The 24721-nt window shown below is 40.2% G+C and overlaps 1 protein-coding gene across 2 annotated transcripts in view; it reads right to left on the bottom strand.

Annotated features, from left to right (window-relative positions):
• The window catches only part of KIAA0319 (KIAA0319 ortholog), a 71514-nt gene extending 48520 nt beyond the window's left edge, over positions 1 to 22994 (bottom strand). Inside the window, exon 1 of one of the 2 annotated variants that reach the window (XM_065912331.1) lies at positions 22871 to 22994. The gene's annotated coding sequence lies outside the window, so the exon portion shown is untranslated. The remainder of the gene's footprint in view (positions 1 to 22870) is intronic. The other variant, XM_065912332.1, reaches the window with a different exon arrangement.
• Positions 22995 to 24721: the final 1727 nt, after the last annotated feature.

The following is a 24721-nucleotide window of genomic DNA, read 5'->3' as shown; positions in this document are numbered from 1 at the left end:
GGCTTTTAAAATAAGGCTTAACAAGTTCAAAAGGCTATAAATAGTACAAATACATAGATCCTTACATAAACTCTGCATGGATCAACTTTATACACGTGAAGATCTAAAAGAAATGCCCCTCCCAAGGTGAAAACTGGTGAGAATAATTTTTATTTCTTCCTTTTGATGATTTCTTGTCTCTCCCTCTCTTCCTTCCTCTCTTATATGAAAATTCTATTTTTTAATACACTAAATACATCTTCCCCTTGTATTAATAAAATACAATTGTATTTTCATTTTTAAAGAAGGCTTAGGGGACTTCCCTTGTGGTCCAGTGACTGACTCCACACTCCCAATGCAGGGGGCCTGAGTTTGATCCCTGGTCAGGGAACTAGATACCACATGTAGCAACCAAGAGTTCACATACTGTAACTAAGACCCAGCACAGCCAAATAAGTAAATAAATAATTTTTTTTTATTTCAAAAATAAAGCAAGCTTTGGTTGTTGTAACACAGCATTTTTTTTTTAAGTTACCAAGATGCATGTCAAAGAGCTATTTGTGATTCTTAATGCTTCTGGCCTGATTTTGTTCTTAAGTGTCATCCCATCTCAGAGCTTCCTGTCATGCATGACCATCCAAGAAGCCTCACACCAACTGTCCTTTCTCTTTGGGTGATGGTGATGATGTCACTGACTCAGAGATGACATAAGGCTCAGGGATGGGGTCAGAGAATGAATGAGCTGTAGGAATGCAGTGAGCTCAGAGAGAGCACAGAGATGTATCAACAAGTAATGATGGAACACATCTCGTCCTGGCCGAGGAAGGGAGGAGGGTCAAGGAAGCAGGAAGAGTGAGGCTCAAAGATTTCTGCTGTCTGTTCACTGAGTGTCCTCCCCTTATTCCCTGGTAACACAATTTCAGGTAATTATTTGGGACACAAGGGTACTCAGTTAAAAGACTATTTCCCAACACTCCCAGAAGCCCCATGGGGTTATGTGTGATTAAGCTCTGGTCAGTGAGATATTAATATGAAGGAATTGCTGGCGAGGATTTCCAGAAAAAGCTCCTTCTGCCCTCCTCCTCTTTCTTTCTTCTTGCTAGCTGAAAGAGGACCCGAGGGTTAACGCCCCAGCAGCTGTCTATATCCACATAGAGACCCTGAGGAGGCAAGCCAGGTCTAGAAAGATCAAAGGTCCCCGATGATATGGAGCTGATGTATTGATCCTCAACTGCCAACCTGTGAGTTTTTCTGAGGAGGAAATAAACTTTTACCTCATTTAAGCCACTGCTTATATTGCACTTTCCATTATATGGCACCAGCTCCCATTTTAATCCATAAGTGACATTACTTATGGATTACTTTTTTTTTTTCAGTTTATGGAATGTAAAATACTTAGGTTCAGGTAAGCTCAGTTACTTCATGGGGATTTCAAATACTATAAAAGTCCAAACCTTTTTAAGAGTAATTAAAAAAATTTCTTTTTGGCCATACTGCATGGCATATGAGATCTTAGTTCTATAATCAGGGATCAAACCTGCAACCCCTGCATTGGAAGTATGGAGTCTTAACCACTGGACCACCAGGGAAGTCCAAAAACTTAATCATTTTTTAAGTGGCAGATATGCCCATGACATCTGAAACCATTTATATGAGAGTGAGCATACACTTCCTTATAGGATTAATTCATTTTTCATGTATATTTTCCAATAAACTATAAACTTCTTGAGGAAAGATCATCAACCTTAAAACACAGCTTGACTATATTTTGACTTCAAGTTTACTAATTTCTCATCTACCAACATTAACAATTTTAGGTTTTAAAAAAGCTAATGTTTGGAATCATGCTGTAATGTATAGAAATATCGATCACTATGTTGTACACCACATTTAAAATAGTACTGGAGGTTAATACTTCAAAAACCAAAGGCATAGAAAAAAAGGTCAGATCTGTGATAACCAGAGGCAGGGGTTGGGGAGGGTCAGCTGCTTGAAGGTGGTCAAAAGGTATAAACTCCTAGTTATAAGAAACTTAAGTACGTGGGATGTAATGTATAATGTGATTAATATAATTTATCCTGCTGTATATTATATGTGAAATCTGTTAAGAGAGTAAATCATAAGACTTCTCATTACAAGGGCTTCCCTGGAGGCTCAAATGGTAAACCATCTGCCTGTAATGTGGGAGACCCAGTTTCAATCCCTGGGTCAGGAAGATCTCCTCGAGAAGAAAATGGCAACCCACTCCAGTACTCTTGCCTGGAAAATTCCATAGATGGAGGAGCCTGGGAGGCAACAGTCCATCGGGTTGCAAAGAGTCGGACAAGACTGAGCAACTTCACTGGTTCTCATTACAAAGGGAAAAACATTTCTTTTCCTTTTCCTGTGTGTTTGTATGAGACGATGGATGGTCACTAAACTTACCGCGGTCATCACTTCATGGTATCTGAAATTCAAATCATTATACTGTACAAAACTTATATAGCGCTATATGTCAATATATCTCAATAAAACTAGAAGAAAAAACAAAGAAGAATTTAAAATAAAAAATAAAAGGCTAATGTTTAATGCATTTTAAATAAAAATGTTTCTTTAGGTGAAAACTAGGTAAAGTGACAGATGATTTAGAAATTGTGCACATGCACAACAAATAACTTTTCAATCTCATCTGTGAACACAGAAGATACATTTGAAAATGTTTATTTTCAAACCTCAAGGAGCAAATGATTTTTAAAAAATAGAAAATTAAGTCGCATGCAATTTCTCTTAAAATTTTACCATTAACAACAACCAGTTAAATAAGAAATTAAAGAAAATAACAACAACAAAAACAACAAAAAGGAATATAATAAAAAAGAATAGCAAACAACAACAAAAAATAACGAAGATCTAAGAATGAATTTACAAGATACTTGCCTATTTTAAGACAACTTTAAAATTCTGGGGAGAAATACCAAAAAAGCTTAAATAAACAGACAAAAACATGAATAAATATTCTTGGGCAAAATGATATCAGAAATATGATAGTTTTTCCTAAATTGACAAGTAAATTTCTATGTTCCCAATAAAAACAGTGCTGATAGAAATTTATTTGAGCAAATGGAAAACTAGACAAAGATGATTCCTCAGATCACATGGAAGAATCAGTAAGATATGAAGGACAACAAGCTTGAACAGAAGAGAACTAAGGGGAAGCTAGCCCTACCAGACAGCAAAACATATTATAAAGTAAAAATCATTAAAATGGGACAGTACAGGTACAAAACTAGATCACTGAATGGACAGATATTCAAAAAACGAATCCAAATATTTAAAAGATTATAGGACATGATTAAAAATGCCATCTTAATCAGTGGAGGGGGTAGATTATTAAATAAATGATACTCAAAAATGGAAAGCCATTTGAAAAAAAGTAAGTTGTATCCCTACCTCACATGTAATACCAAGATAAATTCCTAATGTATAAATAAGACCATAAAAGCATTATAAGAAACTGTGAGGTGGGTTTATGACAAGGATGCCAGGACAATTCAATGGGGCAGAGACCTATATATATATATATGTTTTCTATTATCTCATATAATGTATATGGGATTTCTTTTTGAAATAGTAAATTCATAAATTCTAAAATATACTGTGATGATGGTTGCCCAAGTCAATGAATATATTAAAAGCCACTAAATTCTACAGTTTAAATAGGTGAATTGCATGATATCTGAACTGTATCTTAAAGCTGCTTTTTCTTTTTAAACGAAAAGAAACTATGGGAGATTATATTTGTAATCTCTGAGTGGGGAAGGCCTAGGTATGAAATGAACTCAGAAATCATTATAGAAAATATGAATAAATCATGTGCTATGCTCTTTGCGATTGCGACCCCATAGACTATCGCCCACCAGGCTCCTCTTGCCCATGGAATTTTTCAGGCAAGAATACTGGAGTGGGTTGCCATTTTTCTCCTTCAGGGAATCTTCCTAAACCAGGGATGGAAATCACATCTCTTGCATCTTCTGCATTGGCAGGCAGATTCTTCACCACTAGTGTCACGTGGGAAGCCTAAATAAATCATGTTCACTAACAAAAAAAATGGATAAATAAAATTTTTCATGGAAGCAATACCATTTCTAAAGTCAAATTGTCAACAACATGAGAAATGTTGGCCTGGGTGAAGCATAAGCTGGAATCAAGATTGCCGGGAGAAATATCGATAACCTCAGATATGCAGATGACACCACCCTTACAGCAGAAAGTGAAGAAGAACTAAAGAGCCTCTTGATGAAAGTAAAAGAGGAGAGTGAAAAAGCTGGCTTAAAGCTCAACATTCAGAAAACTAAGATCATGGCATCCGGTCCCAACACTTCATGGGAAATAGATGGGGAAACAGTGGAAACAGTGACAGACTTTATTTTGGGGAGCTCCAAAATCACTGCAGATGGTGACTGCAGCCATGAAATTAAGAGACACTTGCTCCTTGGAAGAAAAGTTATGACCAACCTAGACAGCATTTTAAAAAGCAGAGACATTACTTTGCCAACAAAGGACCGTCTAGTCAAGGCTATGGTTTTTTCCGTAGTCATGTATGGATGTGAGAGTTGGACTATAAAGAAAGCTGAGCACCAAAGAATTGATGCTTTTGAACTGTGGTGTTGGAGAAGACTCTTGAGAGTCCTTTGGACTGCGAGGAGATCCAACCAGTCCATCATAAAGGAAATCAGTCCTGAATATTCATTGGAAGGACCGATGTTGAAGCTGAAACTCTAATACTTTGGCCACCTGCTGCGAAGAACTGACTCCTTGGAAAAGACTCTGATGATGGGAAAGATTGAAGGTAGGAGGAGAAGGGGACAACAGAGGATGAGATGGTTGGATGGCATCACTGACTCAATGGACATGGGTTTGAGTAAACTCCAGGAGTTGGTGATGGACAGGGAGGCCTGGCATGCTGCGATTCATGGGGTCGCAAAGAGTCAGACAAGACTGAGTGACTGAACTGAACAGAACTGAAGTGGGAAAAATATTTACAGCTTACATAATTTCCCTAACACATAAAAGTGTCCTCTAACAGAAAAGTGCAGGGAGCCGGCCCGAATGTACAGGCCCCTTACGGCCCTAAGAGAGAACAAAGGGTGGTCTCTCTTTGTCCTGCCACCCTTTCTTGTTAAAGTATAGACTGGCATTTATCTCCTTCAGGGAAAAAACACCCGGGTGACCTTATGCCTGTTTTTCTGGTGCTGATAAACTCATCATGCTCGAAACCTGTTTTCAATCTAGATGATGTTCTATTGATGAAGCCTGTTTTCTATCTAATGTTCTATTGATCTTAATCATGTTGGGCGCTAGGGTAATTAATGCTTTACTGATCTTGAGTGGGAATTTAAAACATCTGTAGCTCTGCACGTATGCAAACCCTCGATCTATTCTTAGTAACTCCTGTTAGCGTATATATAGGCGTGGTATTCTTCAATAAAGTCGGCGGAGTCAGACGCAGGCAGACTCCGTCCCTCTCAACCCCATCTTTCTTTCTGAGTCTTATTTTTCCTAGGTACTCTGGTAATTGCGTTCTCGACCAGTTCGTTTGCCGGCAGGCTCCGGCAAAAAGTCCATCAGTAGATACAACATTGAAAAGGAAATATAAATGCATTTTAAATACCTCAAAAGATACTCAATTTCACTCATAAGAAGAGGAATACAAATTAAAGCTAAGAGATACCATTCTTTCATCTATGAGATTGTCACATATGAAAAAACATTCATACTTCACGGTGTGGGTGAGAGTTTGGATACTCAGACATTCTCATCCTTACTAATGGGAATGGAAACTAGCACAATCTCTGTGGAGGGCAAAGTGGCAGCAAGTACATTTCAGCAGCTCCACCTCCAGGAATTTATTCTACAGAATATACACAACCATTCATGAAATCATATGCACACTAGTTTATTGCTGGGCTGCAATATTGGTATTAACAAACAGAATGGAAATAACCAAACCTTCATCAGCAGGGAAGTGGTTACATAGATTAAGGCTGCTCATACCCTGAAATTCTCTGCATTTGTGAAGAAGAAAGAGGAATGCCCTCCATGTGCTGGTAATATACCAAGACCTAACAGGGAATAGCAACCCACTCCAGTGTTCTTGCCTGGAGAATCCCAGGGACGGGGGAGCCTGGTGGGCTGCCGTCTATGGGGTTGCACAGAGTCGGACACGACTGAAGCACCTTAGCAGCAACATTACATGACAAAAGCAACTTGCAGAATGGTATAAATGGTGTTCACCATTTGTGGGAAAAGAGAATGGGTTGGGGAAAAACATAAATATGAACTTGTTTGAAAATGCATTAACTATCTCTGGAAGAACACAACCAAGAAAGCGTTATTAACACCTGATGATGAGGGAGGGAGCAGGAAGAGAGAATTTTTTTTCAACAGGCAGTCTTTTGTGCCTCTTGAATCATGTGAATATCTTCAATATTTTACATGTAAATAAATAAGTTTAATATTCTTGCCATTGTGCTCGGCCTGGAGGCTTAGATCTACTGAGCATCAAGACCTCAGTAAATAACAGATTCCATGCAGGAAAGGAACCTGGGCGTGTAACCCAGAGGGGGATGGGCTATGAGAAAGGCAGCCAGAGTTAGCGAAAACCAACACAAGATTCCCAATAGAATGTGAATTTCAGATAAATAACAAATAATTTTTATTATGCAATATTTGGGACATGTCTATACTGTATTTTGTCAGGCAGCCCAATCTATGAGAAAATGCCTGGGCTATCCTGGGCAGCTAGTTAGAACTACAACTAGTACACATCTCTGCTCAGAAGGTCTATACATACAACACTATGGAGAGAAAGAGCTGATATTTATACTTCACCTTAGAAGAAACAGTCTGACCCAGATTCAGACAGTATGCTGACTCCCCATGGGTCTGTGAAATCATTTAAGCTAAGCATGAACAACTTGTTAAGACCACAAGGAGTTACCATTATTTCAGGCAAAGAGGTTTACCTGGGTGGCTCAGACAGTTAAACCTGCAATGTAGAAGACCCAGGTTCGTTCCCTGGGTTAGGAAGATGCCCTGGAGAAGAGAATGGCAATCCACTTTAGCATTCTTGCCTGGAGAATCCAGGCATGGACAAAGGAGCCCGGTGGGCTACAGTCTGTAGGGTCGTAAAGAGTTGGACATGACACTTCGCTTTCAGGGAAAGAACCAAAGTGAGGGGAAGATCTAGAAAACAAGTCACTGAAAAAAGTGGGTGTATTCATATTTTAATTTGCGACTTTTAAACTCAGTAATTTCTATTTCAGAGAGATAGAATCACCATGGTTCTCTGTGACAAATTACTTTTCAAACTCAGCTGACAGATTTCATTTCAGCTGGAGCTGAGTGTACGAAAAAGAGAAAGAAAGAAATCCTGCATGTGGCAGCCAAAATCCAACGTATCTGATATTTGCTTCCTAACTGCCTTGTTCTTTGGTAAGGTTTGCCCAGATGATCCTGTGGAGAATAGCAGGAAATATATTATTCATATATTTCTCTTTCCATTTCACTGCAGTTCACTTTTGATCTTAGAAAAGTCACTGTAGTAGTTGTGACCAATGAACTCACTTCAACCAAGTAGGAACCATCTCCTGGCCCGTGGCAGGTCTCCCAGGATGATGGTGATTGTGTACATGTTATTGGGTAGGCCAAGGAGTTCGCTTTCCATATCATCTTATGGAAAAACTCGAACAAACTCTTTGGCCAACCCAATACACAGACTGGTTCAAACGCTGACTGGAGCCAGTGTTACAAATTCCGGAAATATGCCAGGATAGACACCTCGGGAGAGGAGAGCAAACTCGTCACAAGACCTTCCATGTCCCCCTCTTCCCAGTCTTCTTTCCAACATCCACAACCTCCTCTACCCTGACTATATCCACTTCAAAAATCAGGTCTTCAAAGAAGCCTTCCTCAGCTTCCTGAACATAACCTCCAAGCTGAAGTCACTGTTCCCTCCCCTCAGGACATGTTCCAAGGCTAGATTATTATCACAAGTAAACATTGTATGAAGTACAATTAACCTCTGTAAATATTCCCATCTATTTCACAATGTCCCTGGCACTCATTTTAATCCTCTGAAATCCCTCCAATTGCATATTATCATCCAATGAAATCAAGGCTCAGAAAAACTAAAATGCCAAAGAACTAGAACCCAATCCAAGCGTGTCAGACACCACAGAATATGTTTTTGCCACTATTCTGTATTGCCTTATATGTCTCTCCATTAAAAAAAAAAAAAAGCTAACTGGGTTTTCTTCTAATGTATAAAAGCAATAATATCCAATATTAGGGTACAGTTAAATATAACTGTATATCCTATGGATATATAATACCCATGTATTATTACTATGAGGCCCATGTTGCACAGAGTATTATCAATTCATGAAAGATGCATATTTAAAAAGAAAATACATGGGGAAAGTCTGGATTTCTATGTCTAGCAAAATGGTAACACATACAATATTCAGATTTCTGGGGGTAAAATACAACAGACACTTTTCAAATATATAACTGCACTCATAGGGAAATAAGGGAAATCCCCTAAAGCTGAAAAAAAAACAGAAAGTTGGAAGTTGATGCTGAGGTTGTAGTTGCCTGAGGTATCTGTTGATTTCTAGAACATAGAGACAGAAGTCTAATGGCTACAATACAGAAGTTGGAGCCTTGGGCGCATTCAAGATGAGGGGTTGAAACTAAGGTGCCTTGGAAAACCAGGAACCTTTAAGAGACACAACCTTGTGGGTGAAAGGATGAACTGGGGAAAAAAATAAAAATAAAACCCTGGCCACTGTGCTCTATGGGAAGAAATAATTCTACCCCTGAGAACTGACAACCAGAGGTTTGCTCCTCACAGGTCTGGGCTACACTTTTCATTACAAGTTTGGTTCAATTAAATCCAAGGGGAGAAATTACCTTAAAGTAGTTCTGGGCTGATAGTACCCACAGAAACCTGGCAGAGGAAATGACAAATTCTGTCTGGAAGAACTTGCTGCAACCCTCAGGGAGAACTCAGATCAACATGAGCTTAGAGTTCCAAATTACAAAACAAAGAGACACCAGGAAGAAAGGCAACAGAAAAGACAAAGAGAATCCGGTTTCTGAGATTTTCAAATAATAAAATCCTGACCTACAGATATAAAATAAGACACTTAAAATGTTTACAAAAAGAAAGATGTAAGATTACTCCAAAAAAAAAAAAAAAAAAAAAAGACCCTGGCAGATTTGAAAAATCACCAAGCACAAGGGTAAAAGTAATTAAGATACTTTTGCTATCAAAAGCTCAACAGATGAGTTAAAGAGCAGATTAGACACTACTGAAGGATTCATACACTCAGAAGGTCCTATTTGACACACATATACCTATGGCTGATTATGTCGATGTTTGGCAGAAAGCAACACAATTCTGTAAAGCAATTTTCCTTCAATTAAGAAAATAAACTTTTAAAAAAAAAGGTCTTATTGGAGCCAAGTCTTAAAGAGATGAGACAATGAAACATGTGGACAGAAAGAAGGGTTCTAGGCAGAGGGGACCTGAAATGCAAAGGCTTTGAGGAGGGAGGAATGTGCCTTGTATTCCAGGAACTGCAAGACCGTCAGCATGGCTAAAGAGAAAGGTCAGGGAGACAACTGGAGGCCACACTGGTTCACAGGTCAGTACCCTAAGGATCTCCGGTTTGGCCTCTGAGACAGGAAGTGGTGCAGCATTAACTCTGTTGGCTGAGGCTTCCATGCTGAAGGGAGTGTAGAGGGCAGAGAGATAAGTGAGAAGCCCGTGCACTTATCTAGGTGGGGGGATGGCACCTTGCCCCCAGGAGGCAGCAGTGAGGGTCTGGGTCTCAAAATACCTTAATTATTTTGCAGGTAGAGACTGCAGGATTTGCTGTTGGATGTGGTGGAGGGCTTGAGATGAAGACAAGTGATTAGGATGACTGAGCAGTTGGAAGAACGGGGTTGGAATGACCTGAAATGGGGAGCAACTCAAGACAGTCAAGTGGAGTGCTGATCAGGCTACTGGACAAACAGGTCTGGAGTTCAGAGGAGAGAGGAGCTGGAGGTATAAACGGGGAGCCACAGAGCAGGTTTAAAAACTGCAAGACTGGTTAACAGTGTTAGAAAACGCCGCGGGAAGAAACAGCCACCTCTAAGGACCGTTGGTAAAGGCCTGTATTGGGCGGTCACTCTCGGGCAGAACTCCCGGGGGCAGGTGAGCGAGGGTACAAAGGGAGGTATGGGAGGTGGGGAGAGGTTTTATAGCCAGGGCCGGCGTCCAGGCCAGGTCCTTCCATGTAAGGAAGAAAGCGCGGGCTACAGCGGCGGTGGGCGTCCAAGGGCTCCGTGTCGGCTCCTGATTGGACCAGGCTGCAGGGGGTCGGTCCCCGGAAGTTTAGCCAGCCTCCGGAACTTGTCTGCGGCACTTTTTTCGGGGCATGCCTCAACATACCCGACCTTTCAAACAGCACTGAGAGGGAAAAGTATAAACAAAAAGGAAAGAGAAGAAGGGGAAGAACTGCCTGAGTGGCAAACCTGAGCGCGGACTGGAGGGACTGGCCCGTCTTCAAACGGGTCCATCAGCGACCGCTCTCACCAAGTCAGATGGACCCGTGGGGAGGCCTTGGTGTGCAAGGGGGAGAAACTTAAAATAACGCCTTCTGATTCGGAGAGCACCACATTTTGCTGTCAACGGGAGTGCAAATCCCATGGCGGCAACTCCCTGGCTACTTCAGCCGGAGCAAACCAAACAGAGCTCTGGCCTGATGAAAGGACTGACAACATCGACCATTAAGTGGATTCCGATCACTGCCAATTCTACCACTACCAGATGGACTGATATAAAACCCAGTTTTGTATCTCCTCCATTAACAATATGCCACGGGGGGAAAAATTAGAAATTTATTTTTAATATATTTTAACAACATTGGAGGAGAGTAGGAGAGTCAGACTTCGTGAGCTTGACATTCGGTTGTGCAAAAATATGCAGTTCTACTTCAGAAACTTTAAAAAGGCATTTTGGTAAGCCAGGCTGCAGCAGTTCGGAGCTTGGTTGTAATCTCATCTGGGAAGATTCCAAATATGAGGGCCTCTGCAGTTTTTACCCCGGAGGGAATGCTGACAATCCATAGCTGTGTTTCTGCTTTCTGTATCCTCAGCCTAGCCCTAAACCTAGCCCTATCCATTGGGCCTGTGCATGCAGAGCACTCATCTTCCCGCTGCCAATTCTCTTTCGTATTTCATTTCGAAGCAAGAAACGGAAGCAACAAGAGATCAGCCGGTGCGTGTTGGCAGACAGAACTGAGAAGCACAGAATTATGCCTGTCTCCCCTTTTCGGTGGGTGGCTTCCCTTGTAGCTCAGTTGGTAAAGAACCTGCCTGCAATGCAGGAGACTCGGGTTCGATTCCTGGGTTGGGAAGATCCCCTGGAGAAGGAAATGGCAACCCACTCCAGTATTCTTGCCTGGAGAATCCCATGGACAGAGGATGCATGGGGTCCCAAGAGTCGGACATGACTGAGTGACTAAAACACCACCACCACCCCTTTTAGGGAGCCTTGGTCAGGTTCTCCCCTTCCCCTCCATCGATCCCCTCCCTGCAGGTCTCTATAAACCCAAGCTTCCAGGCAAAGGTGTTGGTTGCTATAACTTGATTAAACCTTAAGGTCTTTTTCTCTATGAGGATGTCACAGGAGATTCCTGGTGACCAAAGGCTATTTTAGGTATTTTTGACAGCAGTTGTATGAGAGATAGCTGGAAGATAGGTGTCTGTCTTGTAGTTCTCTAATCACAGCTACTTAACACACCCATTTTGTCCTCAAGGCAGCTTGAGACAAGCCAGATGCTGTAGTACTAGACCAAGTCTCCAGGTGTTGCTTAGAGAAGGATCGTTCCACCCTCGCTGTTTGAGCTCTCTAAAGAGGCAGATCCTGGTCACCATTATACCAAGAGACCCAGCCTACCCAGCAAATACATTCACACAAATCTTCCTGGGGGGAATTGGCTTCATTAAAAGGATTAGCTTCACTAACAGGATTAATAGGACTTGGGAGTTTTGAAATCAGTTTCATCAATAACTGAGAAGAAAAAGAAAACTTTCTAGTTCCAAATTGCAGACTGGATATATAACATCTATTTCCCCTCTTTCCTACTTTCCTACTGAAAATTGAAAATAAAGGGGAAAGGCAGGCACAACGTATGAACAGATGGGAGAAAAGAAACCCTAACATTGGAAAAATAAGAATGAGAACTACTAATAGACCAGAAACTCCAAAGAATTCCTGGAAGATAGGAAGCAGGTGGCATGGAAGAGAGGGAGATAAAGGAAACCCATTCTCTAGAAACTGGGGAAGCACAGGACTTTCAGGGGGCACTGGAGGAGCCCTAAGCCCTGAGCCCATGAAAGCCAAGATAAGATGGGCCAATGCACAACCTCTGTGTGACGCATTGAAAGAAAGCCAGATCTCAAGCTTATGCCAGGAATCTTCTCTTAAGAAACAGAGATCTGGGACTTCCCTGGTGGTGCAGTGGAGAAAAATCCACCCGCCAATGCAGGAGACACAGGTTCGACCCCTGATCCAGGAGGATTCCACATGCCGGGGAGCGGCTGGGCCCGTGTATCACAACTCCTGAGCCTGCAGGCTGCAATGGCTAAAGGCCATGCGGCTAGAGCCTGTGTCCACAAGAGAGCCACCACAATGAGAAGCCTGTGCACTGCAACAAAATCCAGTGGAGCCAAAATAAATAAATATGCAATATTTTTTTTTAAATCTCTTTTTAAAAAGAGAGCGAGATTTGTCCTCATAGGGTGTCAGTGGCAGCAGAGGGCCTACAAAAAAAGCAGAACCAAGAGAATCTGAAGACTGTCCCAGAAGGAAACATACACCATTCCCAAGCCATGCCCCTCAAGAGCAGAGCTCTCCTCCCCATGGCTACCTGGGGAGCCCCTACCTACCCAGACTGGAGGGAAATTTTCCCACTTTTAAAGTCATTGGCTTTCAATGCAAAAAAGTTTTCTGAGTAACCTTACATGTTCCTGTTTTCTAGCCTGGAAGTTCTCTTTAAATTGTTTGAATATGTTGTGTTTGACTCAGACAAAAGTTCTGAAGCATCATCGTCCTGTAGGGGTTTAAAAGCCTGACCAGGTCCATAATGCCTTGTCTATTTCTACACTCCCATCGGGTGATCATTGAAGTGGTTATTTACTTTTCACATCTGTGTTAGTTTCCTGGGGGTGCTATTATAAAGTACAGCAAACTAGGTGGTTTAAAACAGTAGTAATTTATTCGTTCACAATCCTAGAGGCCAGATGTCTGAAATCAAGGTGTCACAGCCCCTCTGAGACCCTGAGGCAAATCCCTTTTTGCCTCTGTCACTGATATTCCCGGGCATGCAACTACATCACTCCAGTCTGCATCTGTTGTCAAATGATGCTCTCCTAGGCTGCCTCTGGGTCCAAATTTCTCTCTGCTAACAAGGACACCAGTCATACTGGATTAATGGTCTCATCTTAGCTCAAGTACATCTGTGAAAACCCTAATTCCAATAATGTCACATTCACAGGCACCAGGATCTGGGACTTCACCTTATCTTTTAGGGAGGACACAATGCAAAACACACCACTATCCTTTGTCCTTTTCGACAGAAGGGCTTTCTGAAATGTTCCCACTTTGTCCCATTACTGACCCCACAGAGTACCTACAACAGACAGCATTTTCTAAGTTTAAGGGTGGACAAAAAAAAAAAAAGCCAACCATTTTACAGGGAGAAGAAAGAATAACTCAAGTCTTCACACACTGGGGATTTTCTTTCATCTCTGCCCAAAGGAAACCAGTCAAGTTAGAACCAAGGTAGGATGAATGGTGAAGGACTTCAGGGTATTCCAATCCAGATCATGATACATTGTGGCCAGAAGTTACAGACATTGCATGGCGATGGTTTATTATGGCTGCTGCTAGTTTTTGACATGAAAAGCCAGAAGGAGCTATGAAAGATAAACTTTGTGATGAAACTGCTGTTCCTCCGCGGCTGCCACTTTTTCTGTGCTAACATTTCTGATCAAAGGGAAAAGTTTGTTTTTTAAGATGATATATTACAAAAGCCCAGGAGAACTGCCTTTTATTAGCTGTTGTCTGTGTCTCCAACCTCTGGCACACTGCCCAGATGGAGGCTGAGTGAATGAAATAACTCGTTTTGTAACTATGATGACCAAAACGTACACTAAAAATATCACAATTAAATTATACTAATGAATGGCTATTTTTTCTTTCCAGGCTCTCCTTCCATTTATTCAGTATGTATACATATACTTCACCAAAGCTATTCTCTTAGTGAAATATAGTTCTCACTTTCATTTCACATTCTATCCCTCATTATCCCTCACTGCTACTTTCTTACTCATTATTCTTTTCTGTTATTTTGCAATATCCCATGGAGGTGATTATTATAATTGACTTCACCATTTCCTTGTGAAAGTGAAAGTGTTAGTTGCTCAGTCGTGTCCGATTCTTTGGGACCCCCATGGACTGTAGCCGACCAGGCTCCTCTGTCCATGGAATTCTTCAGCAAGAATACTGCAGTGGGCTGCCATTTCCCTATTGCTGGATATTGGTTGTTTCTGGTATTTGGCCTTTATCAATAATGCCGCAGTGAAATGCTTCTACAGGCTCAGAGAGAAAACAAGCTCTAGCATGTCTGCCCAAGGGAAATGAAAACAGCTCAAATGGGGCCTCATTTCAAAGACCTCAACGGATCTTCTGGACAGCATTTTCCTGCGGGCTATTTGGGAACAGGCTGCGTCTATAGTTGGTCCTGTTTGCAGTTAACTGGTTAACAAAAGTAGGCTGGTAAACGCTTACTTTTCAGAGCCAGTGAACTCAAACAAGATAAGCTGTATTTTGCTATTTCGACTTAGCCCTTGGGAGCTGCTGGAGGTGCTGTCTTTGTCATATTATTCTTATACCATCTGAGCATCCAAGCTTTATCAGTCACTACTGTGACAAAAGCTGTCTTTGCTGAGGCAGTCTTTATTCACAGGGGGGACTGCAGGCCATGGGTTACCATCTGAACATCTTGCACTCAAGGAGTCAAAGTGAGTGGAGAGGAACATGGTGATTTCCTGGAAGTAACTGGATAAAACAGTCAAGAGAACAATTCAAAGGACAAGTGGATAGTGAAAGGTTGTATGTGAGAAGAAAGAAAAGGTAAAGAGAAGTTATATTTACTTAGGTACTGATTCCTAGAATAAACCATCTCTTCTGAACTTCTGGAAATGGACACACTGTCTCAGGGTCCTCATATTATAAATAACACCAGACATTGGTATTCCTGGAGAAACTATTCCTACATTAAGGGAAAATTTTTCAGAAGGTGAAATCTTGAGTGAACATCTTGGAGCTTTAAATAGTCTCCCTAATTATGGGAACAGCTTAGCTTTCAGTTGGCTCAGCAATTTTGTTTCTCCCTCAATTTAATTCTGACTAATGGGGTCAACACTGCTTTCTAAATAAATGCTTTGTCCTGCGCTTTAAAAATTAAATCATCACCTTTAGAGAGCATGCACGAGGAAAGGCCAGGAAGAGTGCAGACACCATCTGCCACCCACTGTAGGGGAAAAACCCAGTCGGTGCTCAGCGATGTTTAAATTCAGATACTAGATGTCTTGTGTGTCAACAACACACAGTGAATCTGCTTTATGCCAAATTCTAAAGACAGGTGATGATTACCAAAAAACTTCTGAAACAGGCAAACTGTTCATCAATTCTGAGACTGTTCAAGCCCTCAATTCTATTAATATTTATCAACATGTCTATAATTAGCTGGTGTAAGAGTTCTTTACACAACAAAGATTTACTATATAAAACAGGGAACTATCTTCAATATCTTGTAACAAACTATAGTGGAAAAAGAATTGGAAGAAAAGATTCAAATCACTTTGTTGTATACCTAAAACTAACATAATATTGTAAATCAACTATACTTTGTTTAAAAAAAAGTTCTCCTTTAGAATTTAACTTTCTGGCATTAATAATTATTCATTTATTTCCTATGAAAGAAAAGGAATAAAATAGAAAGAAGGTAGAATATTGTAGGTTAATAATTTATCCTATTAACAAGAAAGTTTTTTAAATGGTTTGTAATATTCATCATCACCATCACAATATAATAGCCATTGATAATAGTCCTTTTATTCACAAGGCAGTTTTACATACTATTTTCATATTATTTGAAGTTCCCATTAAGAATCTGAGAGAGGTAAGACAGATACATGTCATCCACAACAGGTATATAGAATATTCTGGTTGAATTAGCTGAAATTCTGTGGTTCACCAATCAGAAGCTAGTTTCCAGTTTCTCCAAAGCAAGTCTCTAAGTTTCAATGTGTAAGGAGCACAACGAAAGAAAAAGAGTCAAGGTTGCTTTTTCCTGAACTTTTTCCCGATCTTTTTCCCTTTAACACTGCCTTGGCCAAGGCAGTTGATAAACTCTTCATCAGTCCACTCCTTCACCCTGGACCTGCCTGAGCCTGGAGAGTGGACTTGAAGATTAAGCAGCTCAGAAAGTACCTGTGGAAGAAGCTTCAACCCACTGCTCTTACATCTCCAAAGGGCTCTCAAGGCCTCAGATCTTCACCAACAAACCAAGGAAGTAAGGTGGTGGAGGAAGCCCAGACACGACTAGATGCCAGGCCACGAAGGTAAAAACTTGGCAGTGTTTCAGTAAGGTAATCTGTGGTCTGAATTTCTCCACTGACAGAGGATAAAGTAAAACTAGTCCTAGAAAAAAACCTGTGCCAACCTACACAGAGGATTACCCAGGAATTTACTGGCAACAGAGATAATGCCTTACAATTACAGTATAAAATGATTTCCTATTAGGCGATCAAGCAGAATTAAGGGGAACATGATCCAGCATTGGTTTTTAAGCACAGGATGGGCATTCGTGTGGAATAGCAAGTGAACAGATTCTGTGACGCTCCAAAGGGCAGACCAGGCAATAAATAGGAGGGAAAATAAGCCAAAAAAAAGAAAAGTCAAATCACTCTTTTAACAATGTTCTAAGAATCAGATTATTAAGGAGACAGTGAAGAGAATAACACAAGATGTTTCCTCATCACTAGACACATCAAATTAGTGAAGGAAATATCAGTACAAGGGTTGATACAATCAGGCTGCTGAAGATCAGCAAAGTTTTCTGAAGCAACAGCATCTCTGTATAAAGCAGACAAATATACAGATAGAGCACTAATTAGAGAGATCCCATTCCTAGGCATGGCCAGAAGCTTTAAAATATGCAAAAAGACTCAAAATGTGAAGACAATCTATTAAAATACAGTAAGAAAACTCTACTGGGAGAGATAACAGGAGATACAAATACAGGGGGAGGAAAATCTTGTATAACCTGGAAAGACAATAGACGTTAAAGATAATAATACTGTTAACAAAGAAACAGAAAATGAACTAAAACTCAACAGATGGCTTTAAAGTACTTGACAAAATTCATTTGCAAAAAAAACAAACAGGCAAAAAGATATTTGGGGAAAGAAAGAAGAGGCAAGAGGCATGGTAGATTCTAAAACTCACTATAAATAAAAAAATCATCTATTAAAATATATATGCTAAAATAACTTTTTATTAGGGCTTAGTCTATCACGGGGCTTCCCTTCCAGTGGTAAAGAATATTCCTGCCAATGCAGGAGACACAAGAGACTTGGGTTCAATCGTTGGTTGGGAAGATCCCCTGGAGGAGGAAATGGCAACCCACTTCAGTATTTTTGCCTGGGAAATCCCATGGACAGAGGAGTCTGGCGGGCTACAGTCCGTGGGGTCACAAGAAGTCAGACATGACTAAGCATGCATGCACTACTCACTACTACTCTGTAACAAACCAGGAATAACAAAAGAGTGGGATGGGAATTACGATTTAAGAAGTGCCATCATGATAATGAATATATGTTTCTAACAAGGAGGAAAATTTACATGAATGTTCCAAAGACAAACAAAAAACTTAATGGGAGTAGTTTTTAAAAAGAAAGAGAAGAAAGGAAAAACACAATATTAGTTTCAAACACAGGGACAAAATTAATTTGGATCAATTAAGGAATCAGATATTATCAAAAACTAATGCAGCAGGAAAGTAGCTGAACATCTACTGACATTATAAAATATTATGAGGAGCCTCACAAACACCCCTGCAGCCTAGAAGGACTAATGCATCCTAGGAAGAAGGGCTAGAAGAAATCAGAGGCATGCCATGACAAGACTCAAAGAAAACCGGGGAAGGATGGCCAAGATGTACCTCTCTATGGGGACTTCCTTTAACAACCTGGTACAATACCAATTTATAAGTTCCATTTCCAGGCTAAATGGACCATACACATACGTAACAACAAGAAAACTTTTTATTAATACAAAGCTACGTGCCAAGGCAGAAGCAAAGCAAAAATCTGTTTAGAGGGACAGTGCTGGACGTGAAGCACATAGAACTCCACCGGAAAAGCAATTCCCACTGAAAATGAACCACCGTAAAAACAAGAGTAATATACCTTAGAGAACAAACCAGTACAAAGGAGAGGTGGCAGATATTAACAGATGAGAGTGAGAAACAGGAGTAAAAGTGTACCTAAGAGACACTACAGATTAAGTATGTTTGAAGTGGTGAAGCAGATTAAAGTGAAAAGAGGAGACAAAAATTAAAAGACATAGTTTAAATGATGCAATCAGAAGTTGTAGAATTAGAAATAAAGTCATCGGAGCCATGTCAAGGTATGGCAGAAGCCACTACAATATTGTAAAGTAATGAGCCTCCAATTAAAATAAATAAATTTTTAAAAAATAAATAAAACTCAATGAAATGGAAGCTGTAACTGAAGAAATAACCTGAAATGCAATTCAAATAAGCTGAAAATGCAAAAGCCAGAATAAAGTCCTGAAGTAAAAAAAATTGGCCCAATATACATCTTCTGATGACTCCAAAAAGAAAGAATAAAAATAATTGGGAGGATTAAATAGCTATATTCCAAAACAAAATGAAAAAATTTTTTAAAAGAATTGGAAAGAAACAAAATGTAAAGAGAAAACAGCCAAGAAGTTCCTGGAATCAATGAAAGACAGAAATCTTCATATTCTGGAAGTACAAGAAGTTTTGAGCAGGTTGAAAATAATTCTGTTTCTATTCTCCCTGAAACGAAACTGCAGAACTGGAAAGACAGAGATTAAATCTTGTGAAATCATCATTGTCACCACCCCCAGAATTTGTCATTATTCCAAACAGAAACTTTGTACCCATTAAATCATAACATTACCTACACCTGGCAGTTTCCAGTAATCACTATTCTACTTTCTATTTCTATGAATTTCACTCTTCTAGATATTTCAAATAAGTGGAATCATACAATATTGTCCTTTTGTATTTGGTTTACACCACTTAGCATATCTTCAAGATTCATCCATGTTGTAGCACGTTACAATTTCCTTCCTTTTCCAAACTGAATAATATTCCATTGTATGTAAGGATCACATTTTGATTATCCATTTATCCACTGATGGACATGACATTGAAGATTCTGAAGCAGAGGTGCGACATGTTCATATAGCTGCTTTAGAGTAACCCTAGGAGGGGACTGAAGGATCGCATTGTGAACCAAAAGAAGACTTTGTTTCAAGAAAGTGAGAATAGTAAGAGGTCTAGTAAAATGAGATCAGAAAAAAATTTCTTCAGATTTGGGAGGAGCAGTTGCTGCACAGGAGTAGTTAGGAAATTCTGATATAAATGAGTGGAGACTAGTTAGCTAGCAGCATACTCCTAAACACGTATGTGTTGGGAAAGAAGTCTTTCCCACAGGATAAGAAAATGTTGGGCATTTGGCACCTGGAATTTGAATGTCTTATAGTTTTAAGACAAGGAGGCTGAAGACAGTGAATCAACAAAATATTTCAACCTCCTGATAAGTAGAAATACAATGAGAGAGACAGTAAAGACAGCAGTTTTATTGAAGATAAGTCATCTTAAGAGGTGCTTTTTGAGACATTTTCAAGGAAGAAAACTATGTTACATTGACCAGAAGACATCCTATTCTTTATTTTAATGAGAGGGATAGAAAATAAGTGGTAAAGTATGCTGATAATCACAACCTTAGAATAGCAGGATCTTTATCCTAGAGAGGAGTAATCCATACTTCCCCATCACATGAAAAACATACCACACACACTAACATTTTCAATCTGTAGGTGAGGACTTCCCTGGTGGTGCAATGGCTGAGACTCCACCCTCTGCATGCAGGCGGGCCCGGGTTCTATCCCTGGTCAGGGCGCTAGATCCCACATGCCACATCTGGGAGCTTGCATGTTGCAACCAAGACTCAGTGCAGCCAAATAAATATTTTAAAAAATAAAATTTGTAAGTGGCAACACTGAGTTAATTTACCTTCCATACTTAATAATTCTTTAAATTTAGCACAGAATGAAACTAACTTTGAAAATTTGAGATTGGAATTATCCTGTCTCTAGCTACATTGCTTAAATTAAACATGTTTCCTAGAATCCCTTGCTTTTATGAACTTAAGGAAAAGAATGTACAGCAGGCTAGACATAATATCACTTTCCAACAGTAACATATTCTACCAATGTTATTTGGAAGGGATTACAGTTCAACACCATTTAAGACTTATTCTGAAACAACTACCTATGGTTAAAAGACTCTGCCAAATGATGCAAAAATAGATGCTATTTTGGTCCAACCACATTTACTGCTTAACAGAAATAAAGCTTCTCACTATGGAATTCACATGAATAGTGTCTAAAAATACACATTTAAAAAAATAAATAGAGCAATAACTCACCAATTACTCCAGGCCCATTAAAGCGAAGCTCCTTCCTTATTGTATCAAATATAATTACCTGGAATTGACATGCCTTTAAGATTGTGATTATATTTATTATTGTTGTAAAGATGCTGCAAAGAAATATTTATGCATTTCTGATGATTTAATATTACAAATCAGAACAAGTTTTGTCACATCAAAATATTTCTATTTTTAGTGCCAAATTATTCTGAAGACATAGAAAATATTTTTTGAAAAGAAAACTTACGTTGAGAACAATAATAACAACTAACTTTTACTGAAGTGGGCTTCCCTTGTGGCTCAACTGGTATAGAATCTGCCTGCAATGCACAAGACCTGGGTTCGATCCCTGGGTTGGGAAGATCCCTTGGAGACGGGAAAGGCTGCCCACTCCAGTATTCTGGCCTGGAGAATTCCATGGACTGTACAGTCACAAAGAGTCGGACTCGGCTGAGAGGCTTTCACTTTCACCTTTTACTGAAGTGTACTGCATGCCTGGCAACGAGTAAAGAGCTCTTATACGTATTGCTTTAATTCATTCTTACAGGAATTCCATTAGGTTGTTCCTATTATTATCATCCCTATTTTACAGATGAAAAAACTGAGTCTAAGAGGAAGTTAGGAATTTGTCAAATGTGACAGAGCCGCTAAGTAGCAGAGCCATGACCAAGCCCAGGCCATCTGACCTGGCAATCTACATCACTGCCCCAGAAATAGTCATGCTTGATTCTACAGATTTATTTAAAGAGAATGCATCTTCTCTGTTTGGCTAGAAAAAATTAAGAAAATTTAACAGCAAATCCATTCTCTTACAATTAAAAATTACCGTGACTCTCTTTGGATTATTTTCTATTTTTTTTTTCTTTTGACTATTTTCATTGCAGTCAGTTTGACTGAATTATTTTTGTTATTCTAAAAGGAAATTAATTTCCTAAATTAGCATCTTAGATGGCAAAGGTGTGATGAATCTATCACCTGAGGTCCTAAAAAAGTCTTGATTATATTTTTATTTCTCTTTTTCAGATTTTTCAAATTCAAAGAGGAATCCAGCTTTCCATATGAAACAAAAGTCTACAGCTGAACTGATATTTCCAGTTTCCCTTGTCTATATGAAAAATCATGTATAATAATAAGCAGAAGATAAAATTTTACATTTGGCATAATTTCAAGAGTCTCCATGACTGTGGTCTTCTTGCAACAAACAATTTGAAACATCTGGACAGTGAACATACATTTCAGGAATAAAGAAATAAACACTAACACTCCCTTCAAAATTTCTTGCTCTTTTGAGGGGGTTGTTTGAAATTGACTTTTTCTATTATTATCAAAGATATCATTCAATTTTTCTATTTAAATACTGGAAAAAACACTAACATTTAACCCACAAACAAAAATGTTTAGATGAGAAATCTAGCAATAAAAATGGACGAGTGTGTATATCATATTCTTTTCTCACTCCATATACTTAAGAGAATAAATGATGGAAAGAATAATGACTTTCACAAACGAGGTTTATGCTCTTGATTACTAATATTGTGATGAATATCTACTCAGTGGAGGAAGTTCAAAGGGAAGGAGGAAAAAGCCATGAAGAGGTTTTTAGCTTCAAATTATGGTTAAGATACACAGACAACATGAATTTAGCAAATGATAGTAAAGATCACATAAATAATACCAAACGAAGTTTAAAGAAAACCGATTCTATAGGGCTAAGAAATGCAATTCACGAGATTGGGGAAAGATGCAAATTTTCTCGACTCCACCCTACTAAGAAACAATCAATCGGTGCAGTAATCGAGAATAAGCCCTTTCCTAGATGGCCAGAAGAACCTTAAGAAACTCACCTCCTAACTCGGGGCGTCTTGGTTTTATTTTTCTTTGGCATAACCTGCCTACTTGCTGTCCTCTCTTCCCATTACTCGGCCAGAGGGTTGGGAAGGGGGATATTTTATCGAGGCGCTGCTGGCCAGGAGAGACTCTTGCCCAAACCGGAGACAGGATGAGGCTACTGCTGCCCTCTTACCTCCAGCAGTGACAGCGACTGTGGTCACTGCTTCTCTGCGCGGGGCCAGCCAGTCCCGCCGGGATTGGCACGGGTCTAGCCAAGATACATCCAGGAGGGTCCCCGCCCGCCCCTCGCTGCAGCTTCTGCCGGAGCTGGGATAGCGCGCGCCCGTGATTCAGCGCCTTTCTGCTGCGTGGTTACCACGGCGACGCGCGCGCACGCGCACACGTGCCCCCAGGGATGGGAGGGCAGCTGTCTTTGCCCAGCTCTTGGCTCCCAGCTCGTGCTCTAAAGATGGGTACGCAAGTTACCTGGACTCCCACCCCGCAGGAGACCATACAGAAGGCTTTCGAGCAGCAGGCTGGCCTGCATTGCTCTACCTTTCCTTCACCAACCCCTGAGGCCACCTTGGTCCTAAACAGCCTGAGGGGATGAGTACCTCTTCTAAATGCCGGGGCCAGGTTCAAGGGAGGCGTGAGCACAGTACTTGGGTCAAAGACCCTTTGCAAATGTCTTCCCCAAAGCAAAGTCACCCACATGCACACGTCCTACTCCTCCAGCGGGAGCCTCTTTAGGCTTCCCGCTAATTTTGAGCACGTGTTGCTTTCTAAAACGAGGATGGAAACCAGTGTTAAGAAGTATTGCATTATGGGAAGGTGATCATTTGAACAATAGAAAACTCCTGTGTAAGATTCTCCCTTGCATTTATAGTTTCCTTGTAAGAAAGATGCACACATCGAGGTATGGTAATAGAGAACCGAAAAGGAAGCCAGGGCACTACTGAGGCCTTCCTTGTACATTCCCATGATAATTAAGTTTAGAGCAGTACTTATTGGAAGCAATGACTCTGGGAGGAATATTTCCTGTTAATTTCGCTTCTGAGTTAATCTGTACCTGTCCTCCCAGCCTGATCAGCTGGTATTTCCACTGTTTCAGTCCTGAGTAGTTTTTGATGAATAATCCCCTTCTAGGCTATTCCCTGGCTATGGCTGGGCCTTGAAATCTCAGTTACTTGCTGAACCTGTCTTGTCAATTATAAAATAGAGACGGTAATAGCACTTGTAGAAGATGATTGTGGGGATTTGAGGAGTGCACAAAGACAAAAACTATTCAGGACTGAAAGAGTGGAAACACCAATTGATCAGGCTGGGAGGACAGGTACAAATTAACCCTGAAGGGAAATTAACAAGAAATATTTCTCCCAGTCATGCGGTAGCTGTAAAATGACATAACAACCCCCTCTAAGAATGACTGCTTTCCTACCAGCCAACCCCTTTGCTTCACTATTTCCATTAGTAACTAGTGATACCCCATTGCTGAATTCTCCTTCCCTCAAGACAGTGCCCAATCCATAGTTAATCCCTGCTTCTCCCAACCTGCCTCTGAAAAAGAGTAACCCAACAGGACCAATCTCTGATTCCAAGACCCTCCTTCAAAGGAAACCCAAACCTTACAAGACACTCTGTCCTTTCTCTTCTCATAGTGGCATTCCATTGTACCACCGAGTGCCCTTTCTCCCCACATCAAGAAATCTGATGTACTCAGACAAGACTGTTCCCAGGAGTCTCTAAATAAAAATTAAGTAATTAATATATGGGCTTAAAAATCTTTGCACACACACACATATATATATGCTTACATATACATGTAAGTTTAGCCTAGACTTTTAAACTCAAGAGTCATTACAATGAATATCTATTTTGATATATGTAATACATATAATCAGGGAACTTCCCTGGTGGCTAAAACGGTAAAGCATCTGGCTCCAACGCGGGAGACCTGGGCTCAATCCCTGGGTCAGGAAGATCCCCTGGAGAAGGAAATGGCAACCCACTCCAGTACTCTTGCCTGGAAAATCCCATGGATGGA

The sequence above is a fragment of the Muntiacus reevesi genome, chromosome 20 (assembly GCF_963930625.1).
Source record: "Muntiacus reevesi chromosome 20, mMunRee1.1, whole genome shotgun sequence".
Lineage (NCBI taxonomy): Eukaryota > Metazoa > Chordata > Mammalia > Artiodactyla > Cervidae > Muntiacus > Muntiacus reevesi.
This window is presented reverse-complemented; position numbering and strand designations above follow the sequence as displayed.